Source organism: Psammomys obesus, unplaced genomic scaffold, assembly GCF_907164565.1.
Source record: "Psammomys obesus unplaced genomic scaffold, mPsaObe1.curated_primary_1811, whole genome shotgun sequence".
NCBI classification, from domain to species: domain Eukaryota; kingdom Metazoa; phylum Chordata; class Mammalia; order Rodentia; family Muridae; genus Psammomys; species Psammomys obesus.
In genome coordinates this window covers 31,410,432-31,416,583 of record NW_026585644.1, presented here as the reverse complement: position 1 = coordinate 31,416,583, position 6,152 = coordinate 31,410,432, and the positions used below count along the sequence as shown (strand labels likewise).

General features: G+C 40.4%; 1 long non-coding RNA gene across 1 annotated transcript in view; it reads left to right on the top strand.

The window, feature by feature from the left end:
• Window positions 1-6,152, top strand: part of LOC129687924 (uncharacterized) — a 41,314-nt gene that overhangs the window by 17,678 nt on the left and 17,484 nt on the right. The gene's annotated exons all lie outside the window — the stretch shown is intronic.

Below are 6,152 nucleotides of genomic sequence, written 5' to 3'. Positions count from 1 at the left end.
TCTTCTTCTTCTTCTTCTTCTTCTTCTTCTTCTTCTTCTTCTTCTTCTTCTTCTTCTTCTTCTTCTTCCTTGCCTCTATCTCTCTTTCTGAAACTGACTGAGCCCAACTAGTGCCTGTCTTATGTGCAAGGTCTAGGGCCAGTTACTGGAACATGGGAAACCTACCATGAGGTACACCCTCAAAAAATGACTCTTTCTTTTCAAGGTTAGTGAGCCACTCCCCCTGAACTAGAGTGCTGACCAGCTTGATCTCGTGCAGATCTACTGTGACTTTATGAATGCAACAGTCCTGTCATTCCTGCCAGGAATGGTATTGGGCCTCAAGCTCTTTTCGTTTATAATCCTTCTTCTACAATGTTCCCTGAGCCTTGAGCAAGGACAAAGTATGATATAGTCCATGTAGGGCTGAGCACCCGACAGTCGTTAATTCTCTGTGCTTTGACCAGTTGTGAGTTTCTGTGCTAACTGCCATCTACCTTAAGAAGCTTCTCTGATGATGGGTGAAAGTTACATCCATGGGTATAAGAATAGGCATTTAGAAGGCCTATGTCCATTTAGCAAAATAGTAATAGCAATGCTTTCTCCCCTCCAGGACCCTTTACTCTTCCTCTGTGTAGGTCTAACCAGCTTTTTCCTGATCACCATCATTCCCTGGAAGGATCTCATTTTGACAGTCAGTGTGTCTGTGATAAGATGGAGAAACATGAGATAACTTCTAAAGATATACAATTGATTTTCTTTACAAAATACCTTCTTAAGTTATAATTTATATACCATAAAATCCATCCATTTTAAGTAGGAAGTGAAATGAATTTTAGTAAATTTATAGAAATGTGCAGCATCCCTCACATCCACTTTCAGAACATTTCAATTATCAGAGAGAATAATTTAAGGGCACAACACTGTGGATGTGGGCTCACTGGTTGTACTTGAGCACACATTACTGAAAATGGTGGTACCTAGGAAAATCTGTGAGTGTGTTTTGAGTAGTTACTCAATGGTAGGCTTTATTTTTTTTGGGGGGGGATGAAATGAAGCAGAAGAGAGAAGAATCTGTGTGCTTAAGATCTTAAGAAATCATTATCTATTTTGTGGATCACTTCATTAATAAACAGATTATTACAAAAGTAATTATTTTAGAGATGGAAAGTGCCATTAGCCAGTGCTGTGTTGTTGCCTATTGGGACATATAAGAAGTCTTTTTAATTTACTCTTCAAAAATCACTTACACCCACAAAACCACTCCAGTCAATGAAGGAGATGTAGGTCTAGGAAAATCTTCGTCACCATGGTAAAAACAGCTTTACCTTTTTTCCCCTTTTAACTTAATTTATTTATTTCCTGTCAGATTTTCCTCTTCTCCAGAAGTCACCATATGGGCGCAGAGCTTGTTTGATGAGAAGCACCCCAATTTTGAGCCTTTGTGAAAGTGGCCACTGACAGCATGAACAATGCCAGGCCCTCAAGAGTCAGGAGAACATTGAATTGGGGGTACTCGGTGGGTTCTATTGTACACAGTCCTTCTTGGAAACCCAACAGTCAGCTGGGCTTAGTGGTACAGTCTGCAATCTTAGCTATTCAAAAGGTTGAGGCAGGAGGATCAGAAATACAAGGCTAGTACAAGGCTTGTTTGGGCTACAGAACAGGTTCAAGGTCAGTCTGAACAACCTAGGGAGACCTTACTTCAAACTGAAAAGAAAAATGAGGGCTTGGAATGTATCTCAGTGGTAGAGCACTGGTATGGTATACATAAAGTTCTGGATTCAAACCCTAGTGGGAGAGAGGGAGGGATGGATGGATGGAGGGAGGGAAGGACAGAGAGAGGAAGGGAGGGAGAGAAGGTTCAGAAGAACTTTCTTGCTGAGAGTGCTACTCCTCCCTGTCCCTCCTCAGCTTGTTCTGTTGTTGTTAGACTGTGGGCTCATGAAATACGAAACCTCTTCCCAGGTGAAATAGAATCGGTTTTCCTATCAAAGTTGAGAAACAAAACTGAACAAAACACAAACAAAATGCATGGTTTTATGCTGGAAACCCTTCCAATGTCCTGGACTCTTGTCTGTGAGGACATGGAGGGGTGGACATTGTTCTACTGTCTACTTTAATGAGACAGAGACTGGTACCCCAAACTAAACGTGTGTCGTGGACTTAATTCTTTTTAAACCAAAAACTGAACGTATCATACAGTCAAAAGGGTTTACCTTAAAGAGACAGCTTAATGCATTTGTTAAAAGTTGTTTTTTTTAAACAAAAAAAGATTTATTGATTTATTTATTTGTTTACTGTGTATATAGTATTCTGCCTGCATGTAACCTGCGTTCTAGAAGAGGGCACCAGATGTCATTATAGATGGTTGTGAGCCACCATGTGGTTGCTGGGAATTGACCTCAGGACCTTTGGAAGAGCAGCCAGTGCTCTTAACCTCTGGGCCATCTCTCCAGCCTATGTCTAATGTGTTTTTGCACTGTGAACAAACTCACATCAAGGTAGGGAACAAATATAAGCCAAGACTTCTCTGATGTCCTGCCAATTCATCACCTCCACAAGGTCACCAACATCTGTTTTCTATCAGAGCTGATCATTCTTTTTGCTGTATAAAACTAGAATCACACAGTAGGCATTTTGAATCTGACCGTTTTTATTTAATCTCAGTGTCTGGGGAACTCATGATACTATCCCCCAGAACAATTGTTCTTTGTGTAGTTTTCCTGAGACAGGATTTGTATAGTCCTGGCTGTCCTGGAACTCACCTGGTAGGACTTGAACTTGACATAATCCTTCTGCCTCTGCTTCCTGGGTGCTAGAATTTTAAGAGTGTTTCACCAGGCTGGTAGTCGCTTAGTTTTTTATATTATCATGTGTGGTATCCTGTTGTAGAAACATACCTTCCTTCTCTTTCTAGCCATTTGGGCAGTCTGCAGCCTTGTACCTGTTTGGTGGCCTCTTCAACATAGCATTACACAGTCAGTGAACCCACATGGACAATTGCATGAGTTATTTTCCTTGTTGTTGTCGCCAAATAGCTGACAAGGAGCTCCTGAAGGGAGGAGGCAGGGTTCATTTTGACTCACAGTTTAAGACGGGATATAGCCCACCATGGTGGGAAAGGCACATCGGCAGACCACACGAAGTAGCTGGCCCTGTAGTGCCTGCAGGAGAACTAGAGCACATGGAAAGTGGGCCTGGACTGTAAAATCTCAAGATCCGTCCCTAGTCACTCACTTCTTCCAAATAGTCTCGTCTTCTAAAGGTTTTCCAGTCTTCCAAAGCAGTGCCCCAGCTTGGGGCTAGTGTTCCAACTCACGAGCTTAAGAGGCCGTTGAACTTTAAACCTCAACATATCAGAAATGTCCATTTTGCCTAAATTGCACACTCTGTTATCGGCAGAAAGCTGTTCTTAATGCTATTAACTGTTTACTATCTATGCTTCTAGGGACAACGGTTCTTTCGTTATTTTTGTCAATAGTTTCCCTAATCTCTTTTCTAAGTGTTTCTAGGAATTTGTAACTTTTAATGGTTTTTAAAGAACCAAGTTTTGACTATGATGACTTTTTCTGTCTTATGTTGTTTTTCTCGTTCCTTTTCTGTTTATGTATTTATTACTTTATTTCCATTCAATTTTTTTGCCCTTAAATTTGCTGCTCTTTTCCAGTTCCTTGCTTTTCTGTTACTCTTCCCTCCTCCTCCCAGTATATGTTTGGGAGCCTAGTTCTTTGTTTGCTTGTTTGCTTTGAGATAGGATCTTACATGGTGGCCCAGGCTTGTCTGGAGTTCACTATGTAGCCCAGGTTGGCAACAAATTCAACAATTCACCTTCTTCAGCTAAGTGTGGGATCACACGTGTTGGCCTCCACACCTGGCTTAAGGGTGTCAGTTTTAACCTGTGGGTTCTTTTCGCTACTTGCCAAACACACATGCGTAGAGGTAAGAGGTTGATGTTGGGTGTCTTTTTATTAGTTTTGATACATTCTCTCACTGAACTTGGAACTTACTCACTAGCTAGTCAGGCTGGCCAACAAGCCCCTGGGCTCCTCCTGTCTCCACCCTTCCGGGCTGAGATTAGAGACTGGGTAATATCTTCCCAGCCGTAGGTACTACAAACACTGAGTCCTCTCTTCAAACCCCCAAATGCTGTTTTTTTTTCATTATTATTCAATCCAGAATGTTTTTCTAACTTCAATTGACGTTTCTCTTTTTTAATTAAAAAATTAATTAATTAATTAACTAATTTTGAAACATAGATTACTTGGAAGTACTTAGTCATTTTCAAGCATTTGGGGCCTTTAAAAGTATTTCCTATTGATTTCTAGTGTATTTTCTTTCTTGTCAGAGGACATACTTTGAGTTCAGGCCTTTGAAATTTGCTTTGAAATTTCCTTTGTGGGATGTTCCACACACACTTGAAAAGAATGCAACCCTATTGTTGTTGAGCGCACCGTTACAAGTGTCATTGAGGTCAAGTTTGTTTATCATGTCATTCAAGTCTTTATCTTTCTGGACTTATTGTCTGTAAGTTTTTCTATCAGTCACTGAAGGATGTGTTGGAAATCTTCACCTATGATAATTGATTTGCCTTTCCTTTGCTTTGCATGTCTTAGATACGCACAGGCTTCAGATGATCCAATCTCCCTGCTGAATTGGCTTTTAGTCACTGTGAGCGCTTCCTCTTTATCTACGGGAATACTTTTTTTTTTTTTTTTTGCCTTTTTACTTCACAGTCTTGTTTTGTCTGATAGCGGCAGAGCTAAGCCAGCTTTCTCTGGGTTAGTGTCTTCATGGCATATAGTTTTATATCTTTCCACTTAACATTTTTTTAGACTCCGTGTTTGAAATAACATGTAGCTGGGGTTCTTTGTTTGTTGGTTTGTTTTGTGGTCTGACAATCTATGTATGTTGGATGCTGAGTGTAGTCAAATCAAATAAATTCCAGATGTTTTTGGAGTTCACTCCATCTCCTTATTTTTAAGCTTCATATATTTTATATTTTTAAGCATATTTTTATATGACCACAGGCAAACGTTGGCTGCTTTCGTCCTCCTTCCCCATTTTCACCTCTGCCTTCTACCCCTTTTCCTCTAGTCTTCCTTTCTTTCTTTCTTTCTTCCTTTCTTTCTTTCTTTCTTTCTCTCTCTCTCTCTCTCTCTCTTTCTTTCTTTCTTTCTTTCTTCCCTTCCTTCCTTCCTCCCTCCCTCCCTCCCTTCCTTCCTTTTTTTTTCTTTTAAATGTAGAAGTGTTTCTTAGCATCCGGGTTGGACAAGTAGACTATAGGCCTTGCTGTTAGTCTGCCATCCTCTGCTGGAGATTCACCATATGTCTCAACAGAATTCACCCTTCAATTAATAATTTCATGCTTCTTAACCAATACATGGGCCTTGTAAACTTTAATCCTGTTTCCTAACTCTCCTGTTATGCTATTTTGGTCATGCACGTTACTTCTTTACGTATTTAAGATACTCCAAGACATTGCTGTTTTAAATAGTCTATACTCAATTACCCTCATTCTCAAGTTTACTATTTTGGCTCTCACTGCTGCTCTCTGCTTCACTATTCAAATTGGGATAATTTTTTTTTCCTGAATAACTTCTTTAGAGTTTCTTTTTAAAAAATAAAATAAAATAAAAGTACAGTTTAAAAATTATTCTTTAGTTCCTAGATGCATTTCATGCATTTCGATAGTGTATCCACCCTCATTATCCTCTCCTGTAGCTGCTCCTGTTTCTGCCAAATGTTTTCTTCCTCCAAAGCCTGCTTTCTATTTTCTTGCCTTCTTCCCCCAGTGTGTAAAATGTTGGTAACACATTTCTCTGCCTTTATTTCCTTGAAAACAATAAATAAAAAAGTAACCTTGGTGGTGGTGGAGTAGATTGCCTAGAACTGGCTTTGTAGACCAAGCCAGCCTGAACTCCCAGAGATCTGCCTGCCTCTGCTGGTTTGGACTGGGGTTAAAGGTGTGTGCCACTGTGCCCAGCTGTGCTCTTATTGAGGGTATTTTCACTGGCTCTAAAAGTCCTTCTTCCCCCTACCCTGTTGCCTGTGTTGAGTAAGACCACTACTACTTCCAGGACCCCTCCCCTATACATGTAGACACTCCTTTGTCTTTATTCTTGGGGGTGGCGCACGCCACACCATGTCTCTGGAAAGCCCTCTTTGTATGT